At 45.7% G+C, this 15,682-nt stretch overlaps 2 long non-coding RNA genes across 2 annotated transcripts; both read right to left on the reverse strand.

The window, feature by feature from the left end:
* Positions 1 to 1,051: 1,051 nt before the first annotated feature.
* On the reverse strand, positions 1,052 to 2,159 carry LOC132471950 (uncharacterized). Its single transcript, XR_009528956.1, has 3 exons — positions 1,926 to 2,159; positions 1,576 to 1,610; positions 1,052 to 1,225 (listed from the first exon to the last, which is right to left on the reverse strand). It is a non-coding gene; the product is annotated as an uncharacterized LOC132471950 (long non-coding RNA).
* A 1,408-nt stretch (positions 2,160 to 3,567) lies between these two features.
* Positions 3,568 to 6,849, reverse strand: LOC132471939 (uncharacterized). Its single transcript, XR_009528938.1, has 5 exons — positions 6,739 to 6,849; positions 6,253 to 6,616; positions 5,146 to 5,290; positions 4,374 to 4,457; positions 3,568 to 3,856 (listed from the first exon to the last, which is right to left on the reverse strand). It is a non-coding gene; the product is annotated as an uncharacterized LOC132471939 (long non-coding RNA).
* Positions 6,850 to 15,682: the final 8,833 nt, after the last annotated feature.

Consider the following 15,682-nt stretch of genomic DNA (forward strand, 5'->3'; position numbering starts at 1 on the left):
AATGTCCAGCTCCTGATCCAATTGTATTTAATTATTATGCTAAAATGCATCAATAATAAAAAAACATCCCCGTATCGTGTCGTGTTGCCCCCTAGTGGGCGACCCGTGCTACTACAGCGTGACGTCACCATGAGCCGCGCCACCGTCTGCGTCTCATGCCGAAAGTCGCATAGAAGTTAATACTTAGCTAATATATATCATATATATATATGGTAGTAGTATTTGGTTCAATAAATAGACCCGGTCAAAACTACGCTGTGTGAGTTGGACTGACCATCGATAGTTATTTTAAATCAGAATTAATATTTGATGTCCACACCTTTTTCTCTAAATATTGAATCTACACGTTTCCCTCTCATCAGAACGTCAGATAATGAACCCGTCAGATAATGACCCTGAAGACAAACCTCCTCCCAGCCGAACACAGACAGATGACGTCATGGTAGAGTCGTGACGGACAGACGGTGAGCGTCAGAAGGAGCACCGCCCAGCTAGCGGCTGACGGCGCCACCTGCAGGCGGAGGGCTTCCTGATGCTCGGGTGGTGTTCTGTAAACATCATCTCTAACACCTAAACTAACCAGCTCTAACCTACACTAACCAGCTCTAACCTAAACTAACCACCTCTAACCTAAACTAACCAGCTCTAACCTAAACTAACCACCGCTAACCTAAACTAACCACCGCTAACCTAAACTAACCACCTCTAACCTAAACTAACCACCTCTAACCTAAACTAACAACCTCTAACCTAAACTAACAACCTCTAACCTAAACTAACCACCGCTAACCTAAACTCACCAGCTCTAACCTGAACTAACCGTCTCTAACCTAAACTAACCACCTCTAAACTAACCAGCTCTAACCTAAACTAACCACCGCTAACCTAAACTAACCACTGCTAACCTAAACTAACCACCTCCAACCTAAACTAACCACCGCTAACCTAAACTAACCAGCTCTAACCTAAACTAACCACCGCTAACCTAAACTAACCACCTCTAACCTAAACTAACAATCTTTAACCTAAACTAACCACCTCTAACCACCTCTAACCACTGCTAACCTAAACTAACCACCTCTAACCTAAACTAACCGTCTCTAACCTAAACTAACCCCCTCTAACCTAAACTAACCCCCTCTAACCTAAACTAACCACCGCTAACCTAAACTAACCACCGCTAACCTAAACTAACCACCTCTAACCTAAACTAACCGTCTCTAACCTAAACTAACCACCTTTAACCTAAACTAACCACCTCTAACCTAAACTAACCACAGCTAACCTAAACTAACCACCTCTAACCTAAACTAACCACCGCTAACCTAAACTAACCACCTCTAACCTAAACTAACCACCTCTAACCACCGCTCACCTAAACTAACCACCTCTAACCTAAACTAACCACCTCCAACCTAAACTAACAACCTTTAACCTAAACTAACCACCTCTAACCTAAACTAACCACCTCCAACCTAAACTAACCACCTCCAACCTAAACTAACCACCTCTAAACTAAACTAACCAGCTCTAACCTAAACTAACCACCTCTAACCTAAACTAACCACTTCTAACCTAAACTAACCAGCTCTAACCTAAACTAACCACCTCTAACCTAAACTAACCACCGCTAACCTAAACTAACCACCTCCAACCGACTCTAACCACCTCTAACCTAAACTAACCACCTCCAACCTAAACTAACCACCTCCAACCTAAACTAACCACCTCTAAACTAAACTAACCAGCTCTAACCTAAACTAACCACCTCTAACCTAAACTAACCACTTCTAACCTAAACTAACCAGCTCTAACCTAAACTAACCACCTCTAACCTAAACTAACCACCGCTAACCTAAACTAACCACCTCCAACCGACTCTAACCACCTCTAACCTAAACTAACCACCTCTAACCGACTCTAACCTAACCATCTTTAAGACCTAAACTAATCATCTTAACACCGAAACCAACCGCCTCTAACACCTAAACTAATCATAGGCCTAGTACATAAAATGACCATCTCTAGCACCTAAACTAACCATCTCTAACTAGTTCCTAAACTAATCATCTCTAACTAGTACCTAATCTAATCATCTCTAGGCTGTAGTACCTAAATTAACCATCTCTAAGTGTACCGTCCTAAACTGACCATCTGTAACACCTAATATAAGACCTTTTGGGGATATGTGTAGTGTAGTGGTAGTAGTCCGTCGGCCTCATGACCGTGGGGTCGCCGGTTCAAGTCCAACCTCAACCAGCCATTCTGTGAGACGTGTCATTACATTAAATAACGTTTACTATCATGTATATCGGCCACCCTCCTCTTCATACTGTAGGATCCCCTCATGGATGCAGTCGACTCTTCCTTTTTGGATTCATGCCATATATATTTATTAACAACTTAACAAAGAAAACATGAACTATTGTAATATATAAAATCTTTACATTCATGTAATGAAAAGGGCTTATGATCAAAGAGATGACTGTTTTAAGCTGTTCAATATTGTGCTAACTGACTCAAGGGCTACTGTCTAGGACATTACATAGGATACCTAATGTATACGCGCCACCTCTGCGTCCAATCAATGAGCTTCGAGGCAGACTAGTGGCCGGGAGCAGGAAGTCACCGATGTGCGGGCAGCTCATCTTTTTTTCGTAGGATGGATGGTAGGGGCAAGTACTGCCTTTTCCGCCTCTGATTCGACTCAGAGGTTAGGGTTAGGTCATGGATGGGGTTAGGGTTAGGGTCAGTGGACTATGAAATGTAGGGCCATCGACTGCTTGTGGTTTACCGCATTACCACAACACTTATTGTGGTACCACACCGCCCTCTGCTGGCGCGTCGGATGCATGGCAAGTAAGTAAGTACGCAAGTCACTATCCATCCTCCGTGATTTAGAGGATGATGGACCGTATAGGTCGATTCATTTCCCCCAAATTTCCTCAAAAATCAATAATTCGGGAACTTCCAACTAGTCGCATTTGGAGTAAACAGGGTTCCCCCCCTGGCCTGCAGGTGGCGCCCCTGTGCGTTGTGGGCCGATCATGAATGATTACAGGGTAGACAGAAGTGGTCGTTCAGATAATATCTGCATCCTCAGTAGTGAAAGTCAGGGTCATAAATGATTTCCTAGTTCATTTTAAATCTCATGAACTTTTGTAAATATATTTAATCTTTACATTCATGTGATGAAAAGGGCTCATATATAATATGATCAAAGATCCTACAACAACTTTTAGCTATTCAATATTGTGCCAATTGACTCATGAACTACGGTGATAAATATTCAAGTGGAGGTAATGCAATTTTTTTATAAAATTGAAAAATAAACTTCTGATAGGATTCAAGGCAAGTATAAAAGGAGATCAACAAACCAAACAGATGCAACAATATACGTAAGGTATATAATAGAAAATAGTGTAAACACGGTGTGCCTTATTGTCAACAATCATTCACAAGAAGGTTACAATATATCTGCAATATCAAAGATAGTGACTTTAATTGGTGACCAGATCCATCTTTAGCCAACTGGCCAGGGGTCAGTGTTCAATGTGTGGTGGTCATCAGGTCTCCCCTGAGATTAAATAACACATTTCTCCTCACACAAGGCTGATCCATCTGTGGTCTCACCCTGAGCTCCATGAGCTGAAGACTCGTCATTGAAAATCAGATAAAATGATTGACTCAGTCAGTGCGTTTGTTGGTCTCACAAAACTTTATTCGTTTTTTGTTTATCCCTCACAGGCTCGTTAAACAACATCCGACCAATCAGCAGGCAGATCCCGTGCCATATGACCCTCCTGCACATGATGAGGACCACCAGCAACACCATCAGAGCCCCTGAGAACATGGTCTGAAACGACAACACGACAATACCTTTACAAGACCCAGAACGGGGCTCCAAGGGATATAAGGTAAGGCCAATAAGGTGAGGTGTATGTTGTACATCCTGGCACTTTAAAGTGGTACTTGGTTGTGTAGCATCTCTTCTGTGTTGTATACAGGGAATGGGTTAACCTAGTGATGGTTAGTGCTTGGCACTTCGTTCTATCAACATCCTTACTGTACTGACAGCGATATATTGTTGTTTCTCTTTCTTCTGACAAGCATCTGCTAAATGCCCTAAATGTAAATGTATATAAGATAAGGTATAGGCTAAAAAATGCATGCGATTCATTCATCATTTACATATGCGAGTGTGAGTAGCAAACGGAAAATAACGATGAAAGTACAATGTGACATATTGGAGAAATGAAAGCGGGAATGTACTGTAAATTGACGTGAAACGTTTTGTTACAATCTCAAAGTGTTTGAGCCTGTATAATTAGCTTTAGTTTACTCGATAATAACAATAGTATAATTGTGAAGACCTCGTCACCAGCAGTGTTCTTCTGTAGTGACTGACTTGGTGAAGGCCACCCTGGAGGTGTCACTGCGACGGGTTCACTCAAGCTCTGCAGGAACCAAAGGCAGCGAGTTAAACAGAGAACATTTAAATCACGTTCAAATGGGAGCATTAAGGGGTCATAGCACTTCACCTTCAGAGACACAATATGAGTCTAGATTCAGGTCACATTGCTTGGGCTGAGAGTATGACTACTACTGTCCACAAGACATTTAATAGATTCTCATTGTACCCATTGTAGTTTCAACTTCTTATTAACGTATGTTACACAAAAACAATTGCGCAATTCATATATTTTTTCGAAAGATTATTAGATTATTGATAATCCTTCCGTTTCTTTTTCAGGATTCATAGTTTCAGACACACCCCGTGACGTATGGTAAACATCCTTGATTGGAAAAATTAAAGGAACATTATAATCTGAGGTTTAATCAACCAATTGGTGTGGGCACTGTTTACAGATTAATTCACCGTAGCCAACTGTAGCCTTCTGCAGCAGGGCATAGCTGTGGTGACTGGTGACTGCATGATTGTGTGATTAATACTTGTGTGTGTGTGTGTGTGTGTGTGTGTGTGTGTGTGTGTGTGTGTGTGTGTGTGTGTGTGTGTGTGTGTGTGTGTGTGTGTGTGTGTGTGTGTGTGTGTGTGCGAGTCAAAGTGTGTGTGTGTGTGTGTACTTAGGAAAGAAAGCAAGCAGTGGAAACATGTGTGATGTGTGAAGTGTGTCTCCTCCTCACCCTCTCTCCCTCTCGCTGCCTCTTGTTTTCTCAGCCACTCTGATGTAATCCAAAGGCATCCAGAGCAGCTGCAAAGCGAGCTGCTTCCCCTAGCACCCAGCGCGCTCTCTCCCTAAATCTTTCTCCATTTTCTTTACAAGCGAGGCTGTCCCGGGGAGAAAGAGACGGATACAATCAGCCCCTTTCACTGTTCCCCAACACCAGGCTATCCCCTCACGGTCCCCCTTCGCTTAACCCTATTCTTTGAGCCAGGAGTTTTACTCTCGCAACTTGTTTGAAACATAAATTAAGGAACACAAGAGCTTGAATTTCGCATAATGGTTTTACATGAGTGGAATTTATATTGTTTAACAATAGTATTGTGTTTTCTACGCCATTGTAAACCAAACTCTCTCATTAGGAGTGCGCTTTGAGCCGGACTCCTTTATTATAGCATACAAACGTTTAGGATACAACGGTTGGCTGTTTAACATAGTGTTCAAATTAAGTAATTAGCTACACTGAGATGTGACCATCACGTTGACGCTGTAACCATTTCTTACTAACTTTCGCCACATGGCATACATCTATTTTATTAAATAACTAAACAGACCAATACACAACAGAAAATAAATAAGTTTGATTGTGTATTCATGTATATCACCTCGTTGTCCTCACTGGACTCCAAACCAATCATGTAATTAATGGATTATATCCTAATTTACCTGCCCAGTTAAAATCTGTGACCTACTTAAAATTACAACAAAGATAAAACATTATCACTTATCAAGACTTAACCTTCATCTAGGTGTATAATGTCCTTGGAATGACCTACCTGAGCTACCTTAGCTTTTATTTATGTTAAGATTTGTGATAGGTTAAGTTAACTCTTATTTAAAGGTTATGGAGCATGGTTGTAGTAAAGGTTTTTCAAAGCAATATATTAATGCTTTTTTAATCAGAAAAATGTATTTCCTTATAGAGTTGCTGTTATAAAGGCTGATACTTTGTATTCTACAAAGACATTTCCCTTATATAGGCATTTAGTTAAATATCATGTTTATACATCACAAACAAAAGCCTGATGGAGATATTGGTATGCCACTATTTGCAGCCTGAAGTACTCACTCAGAAGCCCTGTGAGTCCGCTCCAGGCCAGACCGTCGATAGAAGAGTCTAGAAGAAGTGTGTGAGTTACAGACCAGTGAACAAACATGAAACCCGCCCCCGCCAGAGGCTCAACAAACACAAACCAGTACACGGAGTACAACCACTCTAAGGCGATCCACGTCCTGAGCCGCCAAAGTCAGAGAAGGGCAGCGGCCCGGCTCCAGGAGAGGGCACTGAGGTGAGGGTTTCCACGGATACACTCCAGCGCACCGTGGGACTGGGGACCAATCAGCTGATAACTGAAGGAAGCTGAGCAAACTGTCCGTATCATTCGTTAGATATCGTAGCATCCCGCGGTGGGCTACATCCTTCCCAGCATGCACTGAGGCAGAAATAAATAAATTCAGTTAAATACACAGTTGTGGAATTGTAATAGTAACGTAAAAGTTATGTTCTTTACAGTGGCCAGTCTAGTGTTGATTTTAAACCTTTACAGACACTTACAAATTAAATAAAGGACCCAGTTAATACGGCCGAGTTGGCGTTTCAAAGTTACAGTTTACACATCCAGGACCACGGCGACTTGACGGGACATGAAGGCCTCCGACCGTTGGGGCCGGGTGGAACATTCACAAAGCGGTTGGCAGAGAAAAGGATTCAGCTCCTGTTTTCTCAGAATGACGGCCTTATTTAGTAACACTGACCAAAGGGCATAGATTACTCTGTTGACGATCACATAATACCAACAATAGCTGAGGGCGGGTGTAAGCGGCCTCACCTGGCCAGAGTCACACTGATTGTACTCCGGGGCCGCACACCTGTCGCACATTGAGCTATCAGTGAGCACACCTGTCGCACATTGAGCCATCGGTCTGCACAGGTTAACCAACCATCAGCGCACACAGAGGGACATCGCCTGAATGGCAACATGGAGCAACAGGTCATGTATCGTTGTCTTCAAACTTTTACAATAAACCATATTTTCACAGCACCAGCCAGAGTCCTGGTCTGGAGGAGCCCGGGTCCTCCAAGGTGGAGTGGAGCGATTGACGTTGTTACAAACACATCTTTACCACGTTTACATGTAGTGACACCCCAAAGTCTTAGAATCCTTCACTTCCGGACCCATTTTGGGAGGCTGGCAGACGTCCCAGGCGTTCTCCAAACTCCTGGCCCTGGGTCCTTCGGGGACAATTACAAAATTGGCAGCTAATGTTAGGCAATTGATGTCATAACGGAGGACGAAAACAGCATAAAAACATGGATACAAATTCTACACAGGGATTTTTAATGTGGAAATTGACTTTCAACTTTGACGCTGCATTGAAACTTAAAACAATCTAAACCTTGACCTGGTTGAAGCCGACCTCTTGAAGCACGTCCAACTTTGTTTTGTCATTGTAAAAAAAATGGAATCAATTGCCAATGGCTTTCTCCATCTCCTTGTTCTTCTTATCAAAGCCTTGTCCTCCCTTCTATTGGCTGGCTTTATTTCGGACGCCCAACCTAGAGTCCAGCACTTTGCTGATGTGTTGACCGCAGTCGGCCCCGGGCAGACCAGTGTGTTGACGGTGTGTGGGAACATGCTGACGATGGGACAGGTGCTTCTTTTGTTTCAGTGTTTTTCAGCGGCTCTGGCTCAGAAGCAAAGCACAGAAAGTTATTCTTAATATAGCCCAGAGCACACTAGCTTTGGCGCTCACACTACATACAAAATGTTCTTGATGATTAAGTGAATAACATGTTTTGGGTAAAACCACAGTCCATCAGTTTATCTTATCAATATATTTTTCTTATTGATTGCTTGCATCAGTGGAGAGACCAGGTAAACATTCGATTGATCCTCTTCAGAACAGACTTCTTGTTTCCCACAGCCACGTTTAAACGGCCCCCTGCCGTCCAAGCCTCCGGCGTGTGGTTAGACGGGGGGCCAGTGGCCGGGCAGCGGCCGCGACCGTATGGTTCCATCAAATAAAGAAAATAAAACACCACGGGCCTTTCTCACGCTAGCCCGAGCCCTCCCTGACCCTGTGGCACGCACACGGCGGCCCGGGAGCGCGGCGCGTCCTGAAGCGTGGTCATTGTGGGACGGGGCTCCACAGGAGGGCCGTCTGCTTACCGGGAGATGACCTCCTTATCCCCTCATTAGTGGCACGCACACACAGCTGTATGTGTGAGGGAGTCCGGGCGGACCGGAGAGCTTCGGAGGTAGCCTTCCCCCAGACGCACCCTTTTGGTTTCTCATTGTGCGGCGATCCCTCGCTGACGGGATGGTCGAGGACGCGGCTGTGTCGGTACCGATAGACCGGTCAGACCGCGCCGCAGGTACGTTAAGGGGGCCGCCACCCAACGCGGCACCGTTCGACTGTCCCCAGTCTTTTGAAAGATGACTGACGTATCCAGGTCAGTTACTCTGAATGCACTCGGGTCAGCTTTAGAATCTGAGGATTCAGTGTTTGCAGTTGCAGATGCAGTCTGTGTTCACTTTGTGAGGCGGGAAATGTACCAAGTTAAACCATCTATGTTTTCATGGAGGAAATCTTAGGAACCCAAACCTAAATAAAATACATCAACTAGAATTGATCACGTCGGAAATATTCTCACATTCTCTAACGTTTTATTCTCTAAATAAAACCTATGTGATTTTGACACTGGATGACACTGAGATCATGGAGGGATCGTTAGATCATGCATTCATCTTGATGTTGGGAGGCACCCAATGATGCTAAATAAAATAATGATTGATTATTCTGAAATACATGAATACTAAAGTATATAGCCAGTTTTAAGGACTGGAAAAAACGTAGCAAGTAAAGTACAGATGCCTGAAAACTGTACTTAAGCAATGACACGTTTCCCACTTCCCACCTCTGACCATAAACAAACACAGCATTATTTCCTGTTTTCTAAATCACACAATTATATTATGTTACATTAAATAAATTATACATATATTCCGACATCAGCATTAAAGGAACCATAACATTGACACCAAGTGTTCAGAACGGGTACTGCGGTTCAGATTCACATGGTTGGAGAGACCTGCTCTGACGCTCACTGCAGGGAGAGGAAACTGAGAGCACACAAACTATCGGATTTCTAAAACGACAAGTGACGAACAGTCCCACACTGTTGCTCGACCATGCCAAACGCGTTTATTTCGATTTGAACCTGTACTCAGCAATTACAACAACGTACAGTAGTGCTATGTCTAACAGTATGCACAGGAATGGACAGTCGCGAGTTACAATACTCAAAATAGAGTGCAAAGGTAAGGTTGTACCTACAGTGTGAACAGCGTGTGTACATTCGGTGCACACCTGTGTAGACTAGAGCAACATACTGTACGGACAGTTGGTTATTTACCAACGCAATGTTGTATGCACAGTATGAGCAGCATATGTATGCAAAGTGCAACAACATGTTGTACAATTAGTTATAATTACAGTAAGCTTGTTTGGACAGTGTAGGAGGTTGAGTGTGTATGAATAGTGCAAACAACATTGTTGTTGAAGTGCTGTCAACCGTGCGGTGATGGGCGATACGAGTGGTGGATCACAGCCGCAGGGAAGAGCGTTCCCGAGGGTTGAGGGACAGCCCCAGGGAAGAGCGTTCCCGAGGGTCAGGGTGAGGGACAGCCTCAGGGAAGAGCGTTCCCGAGGGTTGAGGGACAGCCCCAGGGAAGAGCGTTCCCGAGGGTCAGGGTGAGGGACAGCCTCAGGGAAGAGCGTTCCCGAGGGTCAGGGTGAGGGACAGCCTCAGGGAAGAGCGTTCCCGAGGGTTGAGGGACAGCCCCAGGGAAGAGCGTTCCCGAGGGTCAGGGTGAGGGACAGCCTCAGGGAAGAGCGTTCCCGAGGGTCAGGGTGAGGGACAGCCTCAGGGAAGAGTGTTCCCGAGGGTTGAGGGACAGCCTCGGGGAAGAGCGTTCCCGAGGGTCAGGGATAGGGAGCGTTCCCGAGGGTCAGGGTGAGGGACAGCCTCGGGGAAGAGCGTTCCCGAGGGTCAGGGATAGGGAGCGTTCCCGAGGGTCAGGGTGAGGGACAGCCTCAGGGAAGAGCGTTCCTGGGGGTTTAGGGGCCGGCCCTGAGGGTCAGGGGGAGGGGGCGTTCCTAGGGGTTAGGGTTAGGGGTCAGAGGTCAGGAACCACACAGGAAGCTCGACACATGCTCGTCATACCGGACATCCAACCTTCCATTCGTCACTGTCACTCTACATATTGTGTGATGAAGAACCCGTCCTCTGCGTGATTATAATAAAGTTAAATCGAGTGTATCTTGCATGTATTGTGTCGTGTGTTTGTGTGTGTGTGTGTGTGTGGGGGGGGGGGCAACAATAAGGTGCTTACAGTTAGCAACCCCAACAGATTATCATTGGAGGGAATTGAACGTAGTTTAAAATGCTGTTTGTCTGAACACATTTAGCTGAATATTTGTTGATATCACCAAATACACACGTATGCATGCTGAACATAATAAATACAACGTCAAACATATAATGCATTGTCATTTTGACATGGTGCTAGCGCTATAGATCTAGTGCTAGCTCTATAGATCTAATGCTGGATCTATAGGTCTAGATCTATAGATCTATAGAGCGTCAGACTGGGTGGCCTCTCCTCCAGCAGCAGAGCAGCACCTCCAGGCCCGAGGACGTCTGCTGGCTCAGTGTTGGTAAATGTGTCTCACTCACGGGGATATCTGTGCATGGAAGCATCCAGCGTGCATATCGGTTATCTGTGTGTGTGAGTGTGAGTGTGAGTGTGTGTGTGTGTGTGTGTGTGTGTGTGTGTGTGTGTGTGTGTGTGTGTGTGGGAGAAGATCAAGGCTAACCCCAGCCCATAGAGCAGGTCAGCGCGGTGACAAGAGCCTCTCCTAGCAACAGGGCTGCCGGAATGTTCTCAGGGCCGGCCAGGGGAAGTCTGCTGCTGCAGGACAATTGGACAAGAGTTAATATTGGCGCTGGGGGTCAAAGGTTAAATGCCTGTAGGTCAGAGGATGGAGGGACGGATGCAACCAGACACAAACCAGACACAGCCCTGCTCCTGTGTGTGTGTGTGTGTGTGTGTGTGTGTGTGTGTGTGTGTGTGTGTGTGTGTGTGTGTGTGTGTGTGTGTGTGTGTGTGTGTGAGTGTGTGTTTCTGGTTACCTTTCTGATTTTTATTTTGTTCTGATCTACATGTTGATCCTGCTCTGTTGTGGATAAACATGTATATAACATGCATATAACATGCATATAACATGTATCTAACACGTATGTTCTCTGTTGACCGGAGCGAGTCGAAACAGTCAGACGCTCAAAGCACTGTGGGAGATAGTCGATACGATTCTAGACAATACTAATATAAATTCAGTCGTTAATGTCATGTTCTGCTGTGCAACACATTTTGCATCGTCTTTCTCCTCAGATCGTTCAGAGAGCGAGCCATCAAACGATTCGTTTCTGTTATTGTTTTCATAAAGAAGAATAATTCATGCCTAATTTATCATCTTTCACTAAACTTCTTGGTGTTAACTCTGCAACTTAGGGCACATGTCTTGTTCATTCATTCATTTGTTTTGATCAGGGAGCCTTGTGTGTGTGGTTGTTGAGTTTGTGTTTTAAGATGCATTGTCCACATAACTAGAAGTCTGTGAACTCCTGCCCCTGCTTCAATCTCTCTCCCCCTCCCCCTCCCACTCCCCTTCCTCCCCACACTGGTTTCAGATTACTGTGGGAGGCAGGAATGTATGAATAGACACCTCTTAACAGGCACACACACACACACACGCACACATGCACACACACACACACACACACACACACACACACACACACACACACACACACACACACACACACACACACACACACACACACACACACACACACACACACACACAGATTCACAAGCAGTGAGAAAACCTGTTCATTCACAAATACTGTGCAGTCCGTGTCACCTGACCTTGTTCAAACATTGGCGGAGAAAGGAAACCCAAGCAGATAGACGTGTTGACTCACTACAAAGATCATTTCTGCTGCTGTGGCCGGGCTTGGGATTCGTGGCACGACTGCGCTGGAGCCAAACCCCACGTGAAGAAGAATAACAGTAGATTAGTTTACCCTCATTGTCCTTAACCTCTTCCTATAATAGGGGAGGTTCGGGAGTTGGAAAGAGAGAGAGCAGCAGAGAGAGGAAGAGAGCAAGATTTTGAAACTAAAACAAAATCATAGCCACGCATTTCCTATTTTCTCCAACTATGAAAACTGTCATTTCATGCACCTCTGATGACCGACAAGATGGATTCCCAGAACCAATCACAGAAAAAATCAAGTCTCCATCTTACTGGTTAGTAAAGTCAAAGTGGACACAAAGATAAAAGTGGGTACGAATACATTTGCAATAAGCATTGCAGATAAATTAATTGGTTTGGGTGATTCATTCGATGATTTATTGGGTGATTAATTTGATTGTTTGTTTTAATACACTGATATTAATCAGAAGCCTGGGAGAAAAGGGGCCAAATTAATCCAGAAGATGGCAGTAATGCAACATTAGGGGATGCAAGCTGCCTCGAATTACCAGAGAACAAGAAGCAGACCTCTTCAGCACCAGTGAGACCAGAGTTTAACTCTCTTTCCCAGTCACAGACCCAGTATACAGACAGACTAGACATACTAAACGGTGCTGTTTTATCAAAACAAAAAATGTCTTTGAAAAGGAAGGACAATAAAAGTAAAAAAAAGAAAAGTATTAAAGCAAATAAGTATAACTTCCTCTCCACCTGTCCGAAGCAGCCAACAGAAGACAAGGGCGTTCATTAAAGAGGAAACTCCTGACGAATCACAGAACGTTAGTCAGAGTAGATTCTGCACACTGACCATCGCTCCCAGGGTGTCAAAACTCACAACTTTGTTAGAGCTGGAGCCCGGTTGGATCAGGACCTGAAGGGACACACTCCACCGTCTGCCTCCACCACTGGAGCTGTGAGAGGGGAGGTCCTCTAGAGACCCCAGGGCCAATCAGAGGGACGATGAGCTCCTCTAGAGACCCCAGGGCCAATCAGAGGGACGATGAGCTCCTCTAGAGACGCCAGGGCCAATCAGAGGGACGATGACCTCCTCTAGAGACGCCAGGGCCAATCAGGGGGGCGATGACCCCCTCTAGAGACGCCAGGGCCAATCAGAGGGATGATGAGCTCCTCGAGAGACGCCAGGGCCAATCAGAGGGATGATGAGCTCCTCGAGAGACGCCAGGGCCAATCAGAGGGACGATGAGCTCCTCTAGAGACGCCAGGGCCAATCAGAAGAGCTGGACATCGGACTCAACATTTTTAATTAGTATACTAATTCATAAATTCAGGAATCATGCGTATTAATACTTTTTCTATCATCATTGTGAATACTAATATTTATTTTTTCATGAATAATAACATATTTTGAATTCATTATTATTATAATAATGCATATTTACTAATATACGCTCTTATTCAATTATTTTATTTTGTGTTCACTCTGTAAAGCGTTTTTTGAGAATTTAGAAAAGCGCTATATAAACCATACGTATCTTTATTATTATTATTACTATTATTGGTAATGACTACATTCTGCTACATTATCAATTCCAGTGAATTAATACCATCGTGAGGGGGCTCCCTTCCCCAGTCCGAGCCCCAGTAGTGGGTCCCACTGGGAGCACTGGGAGCCCTGGTGGTCGGCGGGCGGCGGGGCGGCGGGCTGCGTGGTCGGCCCGTCACGCGGGCGGCTCTAAAGGGGGGGGGGGGGGGGGCTGATTGATGGGGGGGCCTGCTGCCTGTTGCTTGGCACGCCACGAGCGAGCGATATTCACCCCCCCGGGCCTTTGTGTCCCGGAGCCCTGAGAGTGTGTGTGTGTGTGTGTGGGGGGGGGGGGGGGCACCTGACCCGGAACATTGACAACCTCCTCCTCCCCTCGCCTCTCCCTGAAATCCCCCTGATGTGCACACACACAGACACGCGCACGCACACACACGCGCGCGGACCCACACACACAGACACACACAAACGCATGCACACGTACACCCACAGACACACATACGCACACCCACACAGACGCACACGTACGCACACGCACAGACACACACAAAGACACACACAAACGCATGCACACGCAGACACACACACACGCACACACACACTCACACACAAGAGGAGCGCGGCCCTACCATCTGCTGTGGTAATTCACAACCCGCATGCCAGAGAAGCCGCCCGGGTGCTTATGCAACGCGGCAGCGGGCCTCCAGCACAATGCCCACGGACAAATAACACAAGCCATACTGGAATGCCTCAAAGAGGGGGTCTCCCCCTCTCTCTTTCTAACTACCTTCTCTTCTGCCTCTGTGCCTGGCTCCTTTTTACAGGGAAGAAAGCCAGCAGAAGCCCCATTGAAACCGTTGTGCTACACACACGCCTATATACAGACACACATGCATATTTACACACACACGCGTAGATGTACACACACACACACACACACACACTCACACGCGTACGCCACATGGTTAATCTGCTTTTTCTTGTATCGAAAACAAGAGACTGGACCCTCGTGATGGGGTGATATCTGGGATATCTGGGATTGGGGACGAATTGTTGTTTAAGTTGAGATATTATGTGGTTAACTTCAGGTCAGAGATTAGTCTGACCAGGGTATGATCTATGGTAAGCAATGCTTTATGGCTAGGCACGGGACCAATCGGTATAGTTGTTCATGTGCCTTATTCAGTGTGTGTGATGGAGCTATTGGGTGCAGGCGACTCCCCCTCTGGAAGTTACCTATTCTTACTGAACAATGGAGGGCAGCAATACACTTCAAAGACTCAAATGATGAGGGGGGGGAGAACCCTCAGACGGAGAGCAGCTCAATGGACGGCTCTGCTCGCTGCAGGATTAACGCCTCGTCCACACGCATACGCTTTCAAAATCATGACGTTCTCTACAGTCATGTCTCGCGTCGACAGTGGAACACAGAACCCCTAAAACGGAGACTTTGGAGAATGCTGCTGACCCCGTTTTGGTTTGAAGACTCCGGGATTGGGTTTAAGGCCCAATCCCATTTCTACCCCTTACCCCTTCAAAACAAGGGGGAGGGGTAAGGGGAAGGGGGAAGGGGTAGAAAAGGGATTGGGCCTAAGTAGTAGTAGTTCAGAGAGCTACTAAACGGGCTGAATCTGAGACCTTTGGACGATGACAGAGACAATCACATTCACTCCCTGACTGGCTCTCATCAGTCAATCTGCCTCCTCATGTTCAACGGCTCCGGCTCGTCTCCAGTGGTGATCTACCTCTGTAGATACCATCAACTGTCTCCTGATAACAGGAACACACACAAGCTCAGTGTACATGAATAGTCGCGGAATATGCATGTCCAAGCATGTAGGATGGACAGAGCTTATTTCCGAGACTGTGCTACAACACTCATTCATAAAACACTCTG

Source organism: Gadus macrocephalus, chromosome 14, assembly GCF_031168955.1.
Source record: "Gadus macrocephalus chromosome 14, ASM3116895v1".
NCBI classification, from domain to species: Eukaryota; Metazoa; Chordata; class Actinopteri; order Gadiformes; family Gadidae; genus Gadus; species Gadus macrocephalus.